Raw genomic sequence first — 17,879 nt, 5'->3', positions numbered from 1 at the left:
AAATTCTTTCCCATGTAGAAAAGAAAACTGCGTGAAGCCCCTTGTTCTATACAGTAGGTTCTTATTTGCTATCCATATTGTATATAGTAGCGTGTATATGTCAATCACAGTCTCCCAATTTAGCACCCCACCCCACCCTAAATTTATTGGTAGCCGTAGGTTTGTTTTCTACCTCTGTGACTCTATTTCTGTTTTGTAAATAGGTTCACCTTTCATATTATGGATCATAGTAAGGCTCTGAGAAGGCATGAAAAGGTTTGTCTAACTTCGTTTAAACCAAAGTTTCCCCAATTATTTTTTAGGTATGGTATTGTCTTTATTGAATCATGATTAGCATAAAATATTAGCTTTAGGTGTACAGCATAGTGACTCGATATTTTTATACATTGTGAAATGATCACTACAGAAAGTCTAGTTACCATCTGTCACGATTCAGACTTGTTAAGAGTGTTGCTAACTATATTCCCTGAGTTTGTGTTACATCCCTGACTTATTTACTTTATACATAGAAGTTTATACTTCATAATCCCCTTCACCTACTTCACCTTTCTCCCCCCGACCCCCCACCATTCCACCCCACGTGGTGACCACCAGTTTGTTCTCTGTATCTATGAGTCTCTTTCTGTTTTGTTTGTTCCTTTGTTCTGCTTAGTTTCCACTTACAAGTGAGATCATATGGTATTCATTTTTTTCTATCTGATTTATTTCACTTAGTATAATACTCACCAACTTCATCCATGCTGTGGCAAATGGCAAAATTCCATTCTTCTTTATGACTGAGTAATATTCCATTGTGTGTGTGTGTGTGTGTGTGTGTGTGTGTGTCTGTGTGTGTGTGTGTCTGTGTGTCTGTGTGTGAGAGAGAGAGAGATTTATATAGGTTGCTTCCATAAGTTGGTTCTAGTAAATAGTGCTGCAATGAACATAAGGGTACATAGATCTTATCAAATTAGTGTTTTCATCTTTTTTTAAAATAAATATCTAGAAGTTGAATTGCTGGATCATACAGCTTTGTTTTTAGTTTTTTGAGGAAACTCCATACTGCTTTCCAAATTTAGAGCATTAAATATTTTAAGCAAAACAGCCATAAAGACTTTTCCCTTTTTACTTTTATCTGTTTTCTGAGTTTTCTGCAATGAGAAACAGTAGAAAAGAAAACAACCAATAGAAAGTGAAATAATTAAAGTTGCCACACTGGTGGTGTAGAATGCCTGTGAGCAGTCGCTGAGATCCTGACTTTCCTCACATTTTTTTCCACTTTGAAGCACAACCGCAATCACATTCTCTGACTCACATTATTGTTTAAAGTGGCACTTCTCAAAGCATGTTCTATACACCATTAGTTTCTAGATATGTTAATGAATGCTCCACAAAAAAAAAAAAAAAGAAAGCTTTAGGGTCAAAAACCTTAGGATCTATAAAGTTGTGATTGAACTTCTCACGACCTTTAATATTCTAATGCACATTGTACATTCCCAAAAGAGATGAATTTGCTGTGTTTCACCAAATTTGTTTGACCATTTTTTATTAGAAATATCTTAGGGGCATTTTTTCTACCAAATATACTTTGGAGAACATTGGTTTAAATTTTTAGCTTAGAAAGTGTTTGACAACACACTTGCCTGGAGAATCCCAGGGACGGGGGAGCCTGGTGGGCTGCCATCCATTGGGTCGCACAGAGTCAGACACAACTGAAGCGACTTAGCAGCAGAAGCTAAGACCCTGACTGAGTCAGCGACAATTTGGAAATCAAAAAGTGAAAGTGAAAGTCCCTCAGCTATGTCTGACTCTTTGCAACCCCATGGACTACACAGCCCATGGAATTCTCCAGGCCAGAATACCAAAGTGGGTAGCCATTCCCTTCTCCAGGGGATCTTCCCAACCCACGGATCGAACCCAGGTCTCCTATGTTGCAGGCACATTCTTTACCAGCTGAGCCACCAGGGAAGGCCAAGAACACTGGAGTGGGTAGCCTTCTTCAGCAGATCTTCCTGACCCAGGAATCAAACAGGGGCCTCCTGCATTGCAGGCGGATCAAGGGACTTTGTTTTTATATGTCCAGGAAAGATAGATATATTTTTATAATGATGATAATGAATTTTACACACATAACCAAAATATATTTCCCTAACTGTATGAAAAACCGTGTGTTTTCCTTTCAATTCATCAACCGTTTCTATGCCATTCTATTCTCAAAACAGGAGTCACACTAAAGATACAAAAACACTTAGGTGAGTCCATGACCTCTGAGGGTTTGTAGTCTTTGGTGTGGCAGCCAGGCAAATAAGCCCAATATGGTGATAACGAGCGAACAGTATGTCTAGATAGCCATGGGAGCAGAGATAAGGGACCCAGAAGTTTGAATATATTTGCTCCATGAAAGACTTTCTAGAAGAGTAAATTACTGAATTGAGACCCACTTCCAACTACTGCCTTCATTTGAAGATCTTATAAAGCACGGAATTGCATTCTACAAATTTATTTCTTTTTATGTACCTCTGACAGCAATGGCAATTTCTACAAAATTTGAATTGAAGCTCTGTTTACCCAGTGATAATGAAATAGTGTCATTAAGATAATAAATGCAACCGCCTAGGCTTTATATAGAATGAGAAATTATCACTAATGAAGATAGAAAAATAGTATTGGCTCCAAGAATGAGGTGGGCCTATCATTCAGATCATCCACGTTGAAGAAATACTGAAAATCTTCTCTTTTTGCTGACTGCAATCTGCTGTTGAATTGAACCTTTGAACCATCGAATCATTAATTTAAAAAAATCGCATTTTGCCAGCCAATTACTCAGCATTCCGTGACATGATCAATGATGTTAAAGGTTTTCAGCTCATTGTATTAATCAATTAAGCACAGAATATAAACAAAAAACAACTGTCAACTGATCTGGTCCATAGCTGATGAACTGCTGTTTAAAACAATTAATAATGAAGTAATGCTGGAAAACTAAGAGCAAAGGCCTAATTGATTTTTCAAAAGTAAGAACACTCTAAATGCTCAATTAGTTAATAATTTGCCTACTAATTGATTTCTTCAAGGTGTCTGACTAGCAAAATTGAGAAAGGTTCTATAATCACTATCCTTCTACAAAAAGCTTGTTCCTAGACATCTAGGAAGGTTAGAAGATCAATTTAGATTCCCATTAATAGTGTAGAAACTTTCTCCAAGGATGAAAAAGCAACTATCAAAAACAAAGAAATCATCAACTAATAAAACTCTAAGGAGCCTTCTATGAAATGAACCAATTTTGTGAAGAACATTAATAAATTAAATAGGGGAAAATAATGAAATGATACAAATATCTATTAGAAATAACAGACATTTACCAAATGCAGAAGGACAAGCTTGACACTGAGAGACTTGTGATTAAAATGCTGTTAATTGCAAGTAATGAACTAAATAATGAGAAATTAACATATGGGCATACCAAGAATTCCTCAAATTATTTTCTATTCTCTAATTGTATCTTTTCACTGCATGGGGAAGGTTGCAAGATTTTCTGGAAATGGAACCTTATGAACATTGTTTCAGTGATGTAATAGAGATTATAGGCATTAAAAACAATCCAAAAACGCCCTGGGGGGTAGATTACAATGCTAATAGTATGAATAGTAGTAGCTAACATTTACTAAATATTTACTACAGGTCAGCCCTTTTCTAAGCATTTTACATAGACTGGCTAATTTAATAATTGTAAATTCCTGTGAGAAGTTGTCTTTCCAGAGAGTAAGTAGTGTTTCCAGAATTTGAATGTGGACAATCTAGTCACAGGATCCATACTCTTCATGTCCTGTTCTTTATGAAAACATTTACTATTTAAGCAATTGATGTAGATTTTCTTATTTATGCTCCAGCAACTCTATGTGTTAGGTACTATTTTATCTATGTTTTACCAGCTAAGAAATTCTGATTACGCAATTTGCTCAAGGACTACTGGGCCAATATATAGTATCTTAGGAACTTACAGGATTACTATGAGAACACATGGTCTTTGGGCAAAATGTGGACAGACAGACCAAGCATCTACCACTAAGTAGCTGAACCTTAGATTTTTTAACTGAGGGGTTTGATTCAAACTCCTTATTGTTCTTCCTCCTCTCATCTTCTCACAATTTTAATACAATGATCTGACTTGAATTCTTTTTCCAAGGTAGTTTGAAAATATTTTTAACAAGTACCAGTCTGTGTAAAAATTATAAAGTAGAAAGATAATTGCACTAGTAAGAATTTATAGGCTTATATGTGTAAATATTCTAAGTTCATTATTGTAAATTATCTTATAGATAGCTAAATAACAATGTTAGCTTAAAATACCAAGCATACATTATTATTGAACTAACTGTCAGAATATAATTTCATCCCTAAAATCATTTATCAAGGCAGGGATACAGAGAACCAAGAAGTTGGAAGAAGGAGGCAGATGGGAGTCCACCCTGACTATAGGAGTAGGAGCTGGGACCCAGAGTGCAGATTTTGGTCTTAGCAGCAGCAGGAGCAGCTCCATAGGAACCTGTGATGAGCAGCAGCATCAAGAGGCAAAACCAGGTGATCACCAGTTAGCCCAAAGAAAGGTTGCAAGTCTTTTCCTTCAGCCCTTCCTGTCTCTTGGTTTATCCTCTGAATAAATAAAGATATAAGGAAGCCATAAACACATTTTAAAAGATCAGTAATATCCATCCTTCTTGATTTATTTTATTCCTGAACAACCCTGTGTTGGAACTGTCTTCTGTGAATAAAAAACAGGAATGCTTTTCTTCTTTTATCTTCATTTTTAAAATTTTTTATTGAAATATAGTTGATTACAATATTATGTTAGTTTCAGGTGTACAGCAAAGTAATTCACTTACACATATACATACATGTATTCATTTTTATATTCTTTTCCATTACGTTGTTATAAGATATTGAACATAGTTTCCTGTGCTATACAGCAAGTCCAAGTCCATCCATGTTGCTGCAAATGGCATTTCATTTTTTATGACTGAGTAGTATTCCATTATATATATGTCCCACATCTTCTTTAACCATTCATTTATCAATGGATACTTAAGCTGCTTCAAAGTAAGAATCCTTAATTAGGGTTTTAAGATTCTAACTCAAAATCCTTTTATTCTCCTTATGTGAAATCAAACATCAGCTTTCATACTGCTTTGTATAGTTATGAGGATTAATCAACTAATTTATCCAGTGTGCATGGACATAGACTAACATGACTTTTAGTCACCCTCCCTCCCCCTCCACACATACACTCATCAGCTCTCCTTCCCACTTCCTTCCTCACTGCACTGAAGCGACAAGTGCTGCATCCTCGTGTTGCATTTGTCAGCCTTCCCCAACCTCCAGTCCCAGTCACCCAGTTCAAACTCCCAGCTGCACAATTTCTCATCATCTCTGCCCTTCCCCTTCTGTAGCTACCTATAGGTCTTTCTGGTCTGAGTGAAAATCTTGGGTCCATTTTTCTTCTTCCCTTTGACCTTACCGCTATGCAGTCAACCATATGCATTGCCTGAGGGGGAGGATTACAAGAATACAGAGAACAAAAAATTATCCTGGTTTTGGAGTTTCAGAATTTGCTCCTGAACCTCATAGTTTAAATAATACACTTGAAATTATATTTTTTTAATTTATGAGTCCAAGGATTTTTTCTTCTCTCTCTCCAAAAAAAAAACAAAAAAACCCCACAGAAATTTGACTTTACGTATAGAAAGTTGCACTTCATAAAGATTGAGTCACAGATTATATGTCTAGCACTAGATTGGAAGACAGGTAGTGGAAGAACCAGAATCCAATCTGGATAGTAGGTGTGGTCTTCTGAAAGAAGAAAATACTCTCAACTGTTGGTATATGTCTGTTAGGAATTGGGGCAGACAAGGGGCTTCCCTGAGAGCTCAGTTGGTAAAGAATCTGCCTGTGATGCAGGAGACCTGGGTTCGATCCCTGGGTTGGGAAGATCCCCTGGAGAAGGCAAAGGCTACCCACACCAGTATTCTGGCCTAGAGAATTCCATGGACTGTATAGTCCATGGGGTCGCAAAGAGTCGGACACGACTGAGCAACTTTCACTTTCACAGCTGGGAAAGTAGAAAGGAGGTATGACAGAAATTACGGATGGGTTTAGTGAGAACCACAGGGAATGGCTACCTATTCCAGTATTCTTGCCTGGAGAATCCCACGGAAAGAAGAACCTGTAACCTCAGGCTACAGTCCATGAGGTCACAAAGAGTCGGACCTGACTGAATAACAAACACCTTCACTTTTCACTAGGGTAAAAGGACCTCAGCCAATGCAGCACACTTTGGCAATGATACTTATAAAGATGTCACCACCACACCCAGGGGCAGCACCTGTGTGGTAAAGCAGCATCTGAGAAGGTGGCAGGCTATTTCTTGGCAGAGAAGACTTAAGTCAACCCACAGAGATTTCTTTAGCTCTGGGGAGCATATGAAAGCTTCCAAAAGTGTTTCTTGATCTTGAGAGACTTAGCGATTAAACAGCAACAGCAGCAGTTCAGTTCAGTTCAGTCGCTCAGTCGTGTCTGACTCTTTGTGACCCTATGGACTGCAGCACGCCAGGCCTCCTTGTCCATCACTGACTCCCAGAATTTACTCAAACTTATGTCCACTGATTCGGTGATGCCATCCAACCATCTGTCGTCCCCTTCTCCTCCCACCTTCAATCTTTCACCTACCGACCCGTGGAGTTCATCTGTCAGTGTCCTTTCTTTTTGTCTTTTTGTACTATTCATGGGGTTCTCAAGGCAAGAATATTGAAGTGGTTTGCCACTGCCTTCTCCAGTGGACCACATTTTGTCAGACCTCTCCACCGTGACCCGTCTGTCTTGGGTGGCCCTACATGGCACGGCTCATAGTTTCATTGAGTTAGACAAGGCTGTGGTCCATGTGATTAGATTGGTTAGTTTTCTGTGATTGTGGTTTTCAGTCTGTAAGCCTCTCTAGATTTGCTAAAATGAATTGGAAGTTTCATCACAATGAATTGAAAAATGGATATATTGACTGAGAATAACATCAATTTGAATACTCTTAATATGTCACAGATAAAAATATTTAGTATTCTCAATAGCTGAAAGATGGAAACAACCCAAGTGTCCACAAATGGATAAACAAAATGTGATAAATATACACAATAGAAGATTATTCAGCTTTAAAAAGAAGGGATTTTTGACACATGCCACATGGAGGAACCTTGAGGGCATTATGCTAAAAGAAATAAGCCAGTCACAAAAGGACAAATGCTGTATGATTCCACTTATATGAATAGTCAGAATAGTCAGATTTATAGAGATAAAAAGCAAACTGGTAGTTGCCAGGACCTAGGAAAACAGGAAAGGGGAATTGTTGTTTAACGGGTACAGAATTCCAGTTTTGCAAGATGACAAGAGTTCTATGGTTGGACCATGGTGATGATCCAACAAAGTGAATGTACTTAATATCACTGAACAGTCACGCAAAAGCAGTTAAGATGATACTTTTTCTATCGTGTTTATTTTACTACAATTTTTAAAAAATTAAGATTAAAACAAAAACAAAACACATCTTATAGAATGACAAGGAACTTCTGTTTGTCTCTACGCACACAACTCCTTCACAGAAATCTTTAAAATATATGCTTCTCTAATTTATGTGACTACCAGGGCTTTATAACTTCCAACTTCACATCAGAGTCTCTTGAATTCAAATCCAGTGTTCCCTCCATCAACTCTGATTAATGTACACTTGAGAATATGTAAAGGAAGTAACATATACACAGTCACACAAACACAAGTGTGGTGTGTGCGGTTTTTATTAGGGGACAAAGTAATAAATGCATTTTGCTGAGCATTTTAGTGTTATTTTGGGTTTGTGAATTTTAAACCAATTTATTTTTAAACAAAAAGTATTTTCAGAATGTCTTTGATGACCAGTCATTTCAAGTGTTCTTATAGACTTTGTCCTTTGAAATGGTAAATCAGATTTACTAAGTATTTAAATACTAAATGGTTCATTTCATTGTCTCTAAACGAAGAAAAATTTATCCTTGCCTCCTCCACTAAAAGTGTGTCTGAATTTCATGTGCTACCCACTTTTATTGAAGTCCAATAAAAAATCTACTTATTGCATATATATGAAATAGGAAATAACTGTCATTAAAATTGAAAATTATTTTTGTATTTATACAATATTTATACATCATTAAAAAGAACACAATTTCTAACAAAAAGCTTACATTGCAAATGGTAAAAAGAACAAATATATACTTGTGATTGTATGTTTAAGAGCTTATTTTATCACATTTTGTATTTATCTCATTTTATTTTGTTGTGGATTTAAAAAGAAATAGAACTTTTTGTTTCTCACCATTATACTTGGAAAGGAAGCAGCATTTTATGATAAAGAGCATTGGTATGGGACTTGGACATCCAAGCTTTCCTGCTGTGCCATCTCAGAGCATTATCTCCTTTGAGCTCCTTTTTGCCCACAATGAAGTAAAGAGAGAGTAGTTGGACTTGAATATCGTTCCATCTTTTATATTCCAACACCTCGTGCTTCTGAGGGGCTTCCCATGTGGCTCAGTGGTAAAGAATTCACCTGCAATGCAGGAGACACGGGTTTGATCCCAGGTTGGGAAGATCCCCTGGAGAAGGAAATGGCACCCCACTCCAGTATTCTTGCCTGGAGAATCCCATGGACAGAGGAGTCTGGGAGGCTATAGTCCATGGGGTCACACAGAGTCAACTTGACTGAGCGACCAAACAACAACATGCTTCTGAGACTGATGGGCACATCAACAGCCTGGGCCGCATCCAGCACTCATCATAAGGTAAACTTGTGCTCTCTCCTTTGACCAAGTTGGACTAAATCAGTTCAAGTCAATTTATAATTATTGATGTCCTTCATTAATGAAGACAATTGTAATGACAGGTATGATTTATTCAGCACTCACTATGTGCCAGGCTTCCCTGATGGCTTAGAGGATAAAGCGTCTGCCCACAGTGCGGGAGACCCGGGTTCAATCCCTGGGTAGGGAAGATCCCCTGGAGAAGGAAACGGCACCCCACTCCAGTACTCTTGCCTGGAAAATCCCATGGATGGAGGAGCCTGATAGGCTATAGTCCATGGGGTCGAAAAGAGTCAGACACAACTGAGCAACTTCACTTCACTTCACTTCATGTGCCAGGCTCTGACTGTTATAGATTGTTCCCCCAAACAGCCCCAGTTTCTCTACCCCACCCCATATCCACGCTCTTTGTGATGTGACTTTGGAGCTCTTTGGAGCTCTGGTCCCAAGGTGGAGTCTATCTCCTCCCTCTTGGAATGTGGGTTTGCTTTGTGACATACTTTACCCCACAGACTTCGAGAGGCATAGTGACGTGCCAGCTCTGAGCCTCGACTTCTGTGCTTACTCTTGGATCTCCACTGCCACCAGGAGAACAAGCCCAGGTTACTAGCCAGAAGATGAATGAACACATGAAGCAGAGAGCTGTCCTAGTCAAGGCTCAAAATGTGAGATAGGCCAGCTGATATTAGCACCATTTCCCAATTCACCCACGGCTCACCACAGACGCAGGAGTGAGCCTTGAGGAGTCTGGCTCTCCACAACCACTATGCTGAAATAATAATAGGTTATTACTTTAAGCCACCAATTTTTGGTGTGGTCTGTCTTACAGCATCATTGTGACAATAGATAATTTACTCTGCTGCAAACACTTCATATGGTTTTCTCATTTACTCCTCACAATAGCCTTATATGAGAGAGATAAGGAAACTTAGGCACAGATGGTTTAATTTGCCCAAGATCACAAAACGACTATACTTAACATATTATAAGACATCACCAATTGCAAGAGGCACCATTATTTTATATTCCACTGAGAAACGTGGAGTACAATTTAAAATAAGACACATTCTAGTTTCCAAGATGACAAAACATGAAAAAGTTTTCATGGTTTCATGTTTTGGTAGTTTCTAAGAGAGAACAATGGAGAAGGCAATGGCACCCCACTCCAGGACTCTTGACTGGAAAATCCCATGGATGGAGGAGACTGGTAGGCTGCAGTCCATGGGGTCGCTAAAAGTCGGACACGACTGAGTGACTTCACTTTGACTTTTCACTTTCATGCATTGGAGAAGGAAATGGCAACCCACTCCAGTATTCTTGCCTAGAGAATCCCAGGGATGGGGGAGCCTGGTGGGCTGCCGTCTATGGGGTTGCACAGAGTCGGACACGACTCAAGCAACTTAGCAGCAAGAGAGAAGAATGAGCAGATGAAATACAGAGGAGTTGAGGGCTCTGAAACTGCTCTAGAAAATGTACAATACCAGGAATAAACACTAAGGTAGGTTATGGTATTCGGGTGATTATGATGTGAAAATGTAGGCTTATCACTTGTAACAAATACCACTCTGGTGGGAAACAATGAGGTAGAGGCCTTGCATGTGTAGGGAGAGGGGGCATGTGGGAACTTTCTGTACCTTCCCCTCAACTTTTCTGTGACCCTAAAATTGCTCTTAAAATTAATCTATTTAAAAAAATATGAAAAAGAAGGAATGTATCTTAGAACTGATAAAGAGGTTGTGGGACCGGGTCTTGGGGCTGGCCATTTTACTTGTTTGAAATAATTTAAGGCACTTGAGTATTCAGCTGATAATTTGTACAAGGTAGCCACCTTTTGTAGCTCTCTAGAATGGCAGATGTTGTGTAAGGAGCCTGAGCCTCTGAAAAATCCTGTATTAGTGCTCTGGGATTTAAATCTTTTCTCTGCCCAGTTCTGTGAACTGTATTGTGATCCTTTTGCTCCAACCAGGACTTCTATTCTTTGCTGTATACTTCATTGCTTGCATTATTTCATTAACATTTCTTCCTTCTAAAGCCCTCTCTGGTTGATCTTCTAAAAATTTCTCCAATTTATCTATGTCTCTTAAAAGAAATTAGATGCTCACTTACTAAATATAGTATTAACGAGACCTAATCACTAGTGCTGAATTAGATTAATTACCTTGCTTGTTTGGAATGTGACATTCATCAATCAATTAATATTCCACATATGTGTCACTGCCCCACTGTATTCCCTAAAATAGATTAGCCTGACTATGGTTTTTAGAGATAGAGAGACCCAGATCAGATATTGCTTGTTTCTGCCACTTGATATTTGTATAACCTTGAACAAGATACTTAACATCTTAAGATCAGTGTCTTCATATAAAAATGTATACAAACACATTGCAGTCTGTATCATTCAGGTTTTGTTCAAAAAAGCAGAATTACCAGAGGGAGATAGAGATAGAGCTGCAGATATAGATATACAGATAGACAGGTGATTTATTTCAGAGATTTGATCTTATACAGTTGTGGGAGCTGATTAGACTATCTAAGTGGGTCTGTTGCTTTTGTACATGCTGCTGTGGCCCAAAGTCTGCAAGTTCAGCAGTTTAGAAAAGGAGATAAGCATAAAATTGGGAAATAAGGACATATAGGAACCATTAAGGCTGAGGGAAATCCACAAGTCCTTCTGGAACCAACACTGGTCTTTCACTGTCTCCAAGCCTCCAGCATCAATGATAGGAATATCCTGCTGGATAAGCCACCTCCTTTATCACTTTTTAAAATGCTGCCTCAATATTCCACTGGCTATATATGATACATATTCTTTCTCCATTCATCCACTAATGGACACATATGTCAGGGACTGTCTGTCCTTCCATGCAGAGATAAGCTGTTGCTAACACTGCCTCCTTGCCGGGGGCAGCAGGGACTTCCCAGATGGCTCAGTGGTAAAGAACTCACCTGTCAATGCAGGAGATGGGGGGCTTGATCCCAGGGTAGGAAAGATCCCCTGGAGAAGGAAATGTCAACCCACTCCAGTACCCTTGCCTAGGTAATCCCATGAACACAGGAGCCTGGTGGGCTACAGTCCATGGGATCTAAAAAGAGTCCAACATGACTCAGCGACTAAAGAACAACAAACAACAAGCTCCCACTGCCAAAGCAATGAAAGAATGACCACCAAAATACTCTGATTTCCCACCATTCTTTCTCATACAAAATAAAGATAAGACAGTGTAGGATTGGAAGTTACACTGTCATATGAGTGTGTAGTATTACAACTGCCCCTGAAGAATGTGAGGGTATTTAAACTGTTCTCTGCACAAAAAACTTGATCTTTCATAAACACCTCATTTATGAAAGAAATAGAGGTTCTCCCAAATGTGTCATATTACCCATACATACAAGCTGAGAAGCTGAAAGAAATTTTCAACACTTGAGCTAACTATACACCTATCAGCAAAATTGAAGGAAGTGATATGGCAGTTGTCAGAGGTTCTGCAAATTTGACCTATTCCCACATCAAAGAATAAACCCATGTAACCTCCGCAATGTGTATGACCTACAACAGTACTGGGTGCCCTGAATTTAGTGTTGCCAGATTTAGCAAGTAAAATACACAGAGTGCCCAGTTGAATTTGAGTTCAGATAAACAGCAAATAATAGCGAATTTTTTAGTTATAAATATGTGCCAAATATTACATACAAATCCCTTTTTAATATAAATATGTTCCATGCAGCATGGGGACATATTTATACTAAAATTATTTCTGTTTATCTGAAATTCAAACTTAATTTGGCATCCTGTATTTTACTGGTAACTCTACATGTGCTGGCTGCCAGAGTATAAAAATATGACTGCTACTATACTTTTACCTTCCAAATTACACACAAAAATTCTCTTTTGGCAAATCAAAACCAAAATAAGCACATTACCTCAAATCAGTTAGGATGACCACCATCAAGAGAACAGAAAACAACAAATATTGGTAATGATAGAGACAAATTGGAATCCTCAAACTCTGCTGCTGCTGCCTCTGCTGCTGCTAAATCGCTTCAGTCATGTCTGACTCTGTGCGACCCCATGAATGGCAGCCCACCAGGCTCCCCCGTCCCTGGGATTCTCCAGGCAAGAACACTGGAGTGGGCTGCCATTTCCTTCTCCAATGCACGAAAGTGAAAAGTGAAAGTGAAGTCGCTCAGTCGTGTCCGACTCTTAGCGACCCCATGGACTGCAGCCTACCAGGCTCCTCCGTCCATGGGATTTTCCAGGCAAGAGTACTGGAGTGGGGTGCCATTGCCTTCTCCGCAAACTCTGCTAGAAATGTAAAATGGTACAAACTACTACAGAAGCAGTACAGAGATTCCTCAAAAAAATTAAAAATAGAACTACCACATGATCTAGCCATCGCACTTTTGGATATATAACAAAAAAAGTCAAAAGCAAGTTCCCAAAGAAATGTTTGCACATTTGTGTTTGTTGCAGCACTACTCACAAGAGCCAAAAGGTAGACAAGCAACTCAAATGTCCTTTGATATGTGAGTGGATAACCTGTCTTATATACACACAATGGAACATTATGCAGCCTTAAAAAGATTCTATCACATACTACAACATGGATAAACCTTGAGGACATTAAGCTACGTGATATACTCTGGTCACAGAAGAACAAATACTGTATGAGTCCACTCATATGAGATGTCTAAAGTAGTCAAAGTTATGTAAATAGAAAGTAGAAAAGTAATTGCCAAGGACTGGGGGAGGGGAGGAGGGTTAGTGTTTAAAAGGAATAGAATTTCAGTTTCACAAGAAAAGGAGTTCTAGAGAGCTGTTGTACAACAACATGAATGTACAGACGTTCCCCAACTTAATGATGGTTTGACTTAGGATTTCTCAACTTTACAATGGTGCCAAAGTGATATGCATCCAACAGAAACCATACTTCCAATTTGGACTTTGACCTTTCCCCTGGACTGGCAATAGGCACTACATTCCTATCTCACAATACCCCGAAGCAGCAACCACTGGATCATGAGAATAAACAAGCAATATGCTTACAACCATACTGTATCCATACAATCATTGTTTTCCACTTTCAGTACAATAACAGTTTCGATAAAGTACATGAGATATTCAGCACATTTTTATTATAAAATAGGCTTTGTGTTAGATGATTTTGTCCAACTATAGTCTAAGGTAAGTGTCTGAGCACTTTTAAAGCAGACTAGGCTAAGCTAATAATAGAATGTTCACTAGGTTAGGTGTATTAAATGCATTTTCAATTTAGATTAGGGTTTACGGGGATGTTAAGCCCATCATAAGTGGCGGAAGATCTGTACTTACCACTGTTGAACTGTACACTTAAAAAAAGCTTAAGATGGGCAGTGCACTCAGAGGTCTGTCTCTTGCTTCATATCTTGCTTCAACAGTGCTTGGTCAGAACAGACACAGGGATGCCCCCTGCTCCAGCCTCCGACCACCCTCCAACTTTTTTCTAGCCGCAACATTTGAAATCAGCCACTCAGCTGTCCAAGATCACTGGGACCAGCCAACACCATTTTTTGAGCTTAACTCCTTATTACTGATCAACCATGAGCTCCCAAATTCATCAGAATTATTCCACCAAGGTGAGGCCACTGTCAACATTCATTTGAGGGCCTTCGACACCTACCTCTCTCTGGGCTTCTATTTCAACCACGATGATGTGACTCTGGAGGGTGTGGACCACTTTTTTGTGCAAATTGGCCAAGGAGAAGTTCAAGGGCATGGAGCTTCTCTTGAAAATACAAGACCAGCGCAGCAGCTGTGCCCTCTTTCTGGACATGCAAAAGCCATCTCAAGATAAGTGGGGTAAAACCCAGGACACCATGGAAGCCATCCTTCTCATGGAGAAGACCCCGAACCAGGCCTTTTGAATCTGCATGGCCTACGCTCTGCCCGCACAGACCCCCACCTCTGTGACTTCCTGGAGAGCCACTTCCTAGACAAGGAGGTGAAATTGATGAGTTACCACCTGACCAACCTCCACAGGCTGGCTGCTCCCCAGGCTGGAGTGGGTGAATATCTCTTTGAAAGCACCCTCAAGCACGATCAGGAACCCCTGGAGCCCAGTGGCCTTTGAGGAGCCCCACTAACATCAGAGCTTGTGCCTAAACCCCTCTCTGCTGCCACTGGGCAGCTATTTAACACACTGGAAACCTCTCTCAAGCCTTGGAGCAAATGGAAACAATAAAGCTTTTTGCAGCAAAAAAAAAAAAGTTTAAGATGGTTAATTTAATGTTATGTATTTATACTCACAATTACAGATAAGATAAAATTAATATGTAAATCTATTATGACCCATGCAGGGCTACATACCAGAAAGGAAATTCTGGAAACATAGCTCCAACTTAGCCAGTTTAACACAAAACAAATTCTCCACACAATGCGCTCTTACATTTGGAAAATTGAATTAGATAATGCATTTGAAACCACTTAGGTGGTTATATATGTAGGTATATGTTAGTACCTAATCTTTATTGTAGAGTTTGTACATTTTCTTATACAGCAATTTTCTGGCCTCATATTGTTGCTATGTCACATATTATTCTCATTTGAAAACCCCTCATCAGTTCTTTCCAATAGCACAATTTTAAGCTCACCTTCCCTTTCTAGGACAGGGTGCTGTCCACCACCAAACTTAGTAAAAAGATGTGACTGAGCAAAACTATGTGTTCTGGGACAAATTGTTCTGTGACTCAGAATTAAAGTCACTATGAGACTCCATGGATGGAATGGGAAGCCCTGCCTTTGAGAATAGGAAAATGGATTTTCTGTTGTGTGTCACTTCAGGAGAGCATTAGATGTCAAAGGATCCCAGACACTAAGAAACAAAACTGCCTATACCAGAAATAGAATGTGAGAGAATATCAGAGAAGTCAACAGGCCCTTCACAAAGTGTCTGCAGTGCAAGCCATCAGTGGAAATTATGAGGCCAAGAGAAAGGAAAGGGGCTGATAGAGGAGAACCATGGCCTGGGGATGAGAGTGTTATGGTCAGGCATGTACAGCTCCGGGCTCTCTACTCAGTGCTATGTGGTGACCTAAATGGGAAGAAAATTCAAGGAGGGGCTATATGTGTTAATATATGTATAGCTGATTCACTTTGCTGTACAATAGAAACTAACAGTGTTGTACAGCAACTAAATTTCAATAAAAATTAATTTAAAAATAAAATTACCTTTCTCTATGAAATAATGGCAATAGCCATTCCTTTTAAAACATCATCCCAATGTAGCCTTTCAATTAAAAAATAATAATAGCACTTTCCAGGAAAACACACACACACAAACATACACATACCTTGAAAACATTATGGAAAAATTATACACCAGATGGTTAAAATGATTGTGTGAAGATACTGGGGATACTCAGTTTCAACTTTTATATATTTCTGTATTGTTTGAAGAGTTTTTATAACAATTATGTATTGCTATTGTAGTTGGAAAAATAAAGATTTATAAAATCTTTTTGTAAAAGAAGGCACAACTACCTTACAAAATTGGCAAGTACACCGTCACAGTGAAAGATTTTAAAATATCTTTTTCAATGATTGATTGTAAAGAGAATCAGGATTTGTCACCTCAAAATATGACACTTTGACATAAGAATTATTTTGTTCTGAAGGCTTTTGAGTTTCTTCAATCACTCGTATGTCTAAAAGCAGAGCTTCCCAAAAGAGCTCAAGTGTCATAAACACCCTTCCTAGAGTAACTCTTAGTCGTCTCTCCTTAGAGAAAGTGATGACCACACCCAGACTGACATGTTACAAGCTGTCATGTTTCTATTCATTTTCCAGGGTGCATTTATCCTGCCAAAAAATCATTTGCCTTTCCATAAGTGCCCTTTCTCCCCCTCCCTTTTCCCCTACTAAGTTAGGTACGTAGACCCCAAATTTTAATCACCCTTTTAAGTTATTCATCTCTGAAAGCTCCCAAATATATGTATAATGTAGTGGTGCATGCTCAGTCATGCCCAACTCTTTGCGACCCTGCGGATGATAGCCCACCAGGCTTCTCTGTCCATGGAATTCTCCAGGCAAGAATACTGGAATGGGTTGCTATTTCCTCCTCCGGAGGATCTTCCCAACCCAAGGATCAACTGTCATCTCTTGTGTCTTCTTCATTGGCAGGCAGATTCTTTACCACTGAGCTACCAGGGAACAGGTATAATGCACATGTTAATTAATTTCTTTTTCTCTTGTTAATCTGTGTTTTGTTAGTCTAATTTACAGAGCCCCAGCCAAGGAACCAAGATGGGTAGAAGGAAAAGACTATGTCCTCCCCCACAATACCTAAAGTAGGCAAAACAAAACAGAACAAAATAAAAAATTGCATGAGTATAGGACATTTAAACAACACAATTAGCAAGCTGGACCTAATGGATACATGTAAAACTTTGTACTTAACAATTGAAGACATGAAATGCTTATACAAATTCCCAGGCACCAAATCATAAAATATATATATATATTTTTTTTTTTAATGAACAACACCATACAAGATGCATTAGTTGACAAGAATGTAATTAAGATAAAACCCACAATGACAAAAAGAAATAAAAATGGAAATGAATAAACATTTAAACATACTGCTTCCAATGATCAAAAGTTGAAGTATACAGCTAAAGTGGTTTTTAGAGGAAATTTATAGCCCAACTCGGAGAAGGCAATGGCACCCCACTCCAGTACTCTTGTCTAGAAAATCCCACGGGCGAGGAGCCTGGTAGGCTGCAGTCCAGGGGGTCGCTAAGAGTCAGACACGACTGAGCGACTTCACTTTCACTTTTCACTTGCATGCATTGGAGAAGGAAATGGCAACCCACTCCAGTGTTCTTGCCTGGAGAATCCCAGGGACGGTGGAGCCTGGTGGGCTGCCAACTATAGGGTCGCACAGAGTCGGACACGACTGAAGCGACTTAGCAATAGCAATAGCCCAACTGCAAGTCTATTAGAAAAACAAAGAACTTGAAAAAGTATGTTTTAAGCATCTAAAATAAGAAAGGAAA

General features: G+C 39.1%; 1 pseudogene; it reads left to right on the top strand.

The window, feature by feature from the left end:
- The first annotated feature begins 14,426 nt into the window (after positions 1-14,426).
- On the top strand, positions 14,427-14,956 carry LOC104988582 (annotated as a pseudogene).
- Positions 14,957-17,879: the final 2,923 nt, after the last annotated feature.

This window comes from Bison bison, unplaced genomic scaffold (assembly GCF_000754665.1).
Source record: "Bison bison bison isolate TAMUID 2011002044 unplaced genomic scaffold, Bison_UMD1.0 scf7180017864136, whole genome shotgun sequence".
Lineage (NCBI taxonomy): Eukaryota > Metazoa > Chordata > Mammalia > Artiodactyla > Bovidae > Bison > Bison bison.
This window is presented reverse-complemented; position numbering and strand designations above follow the sequence as displayed.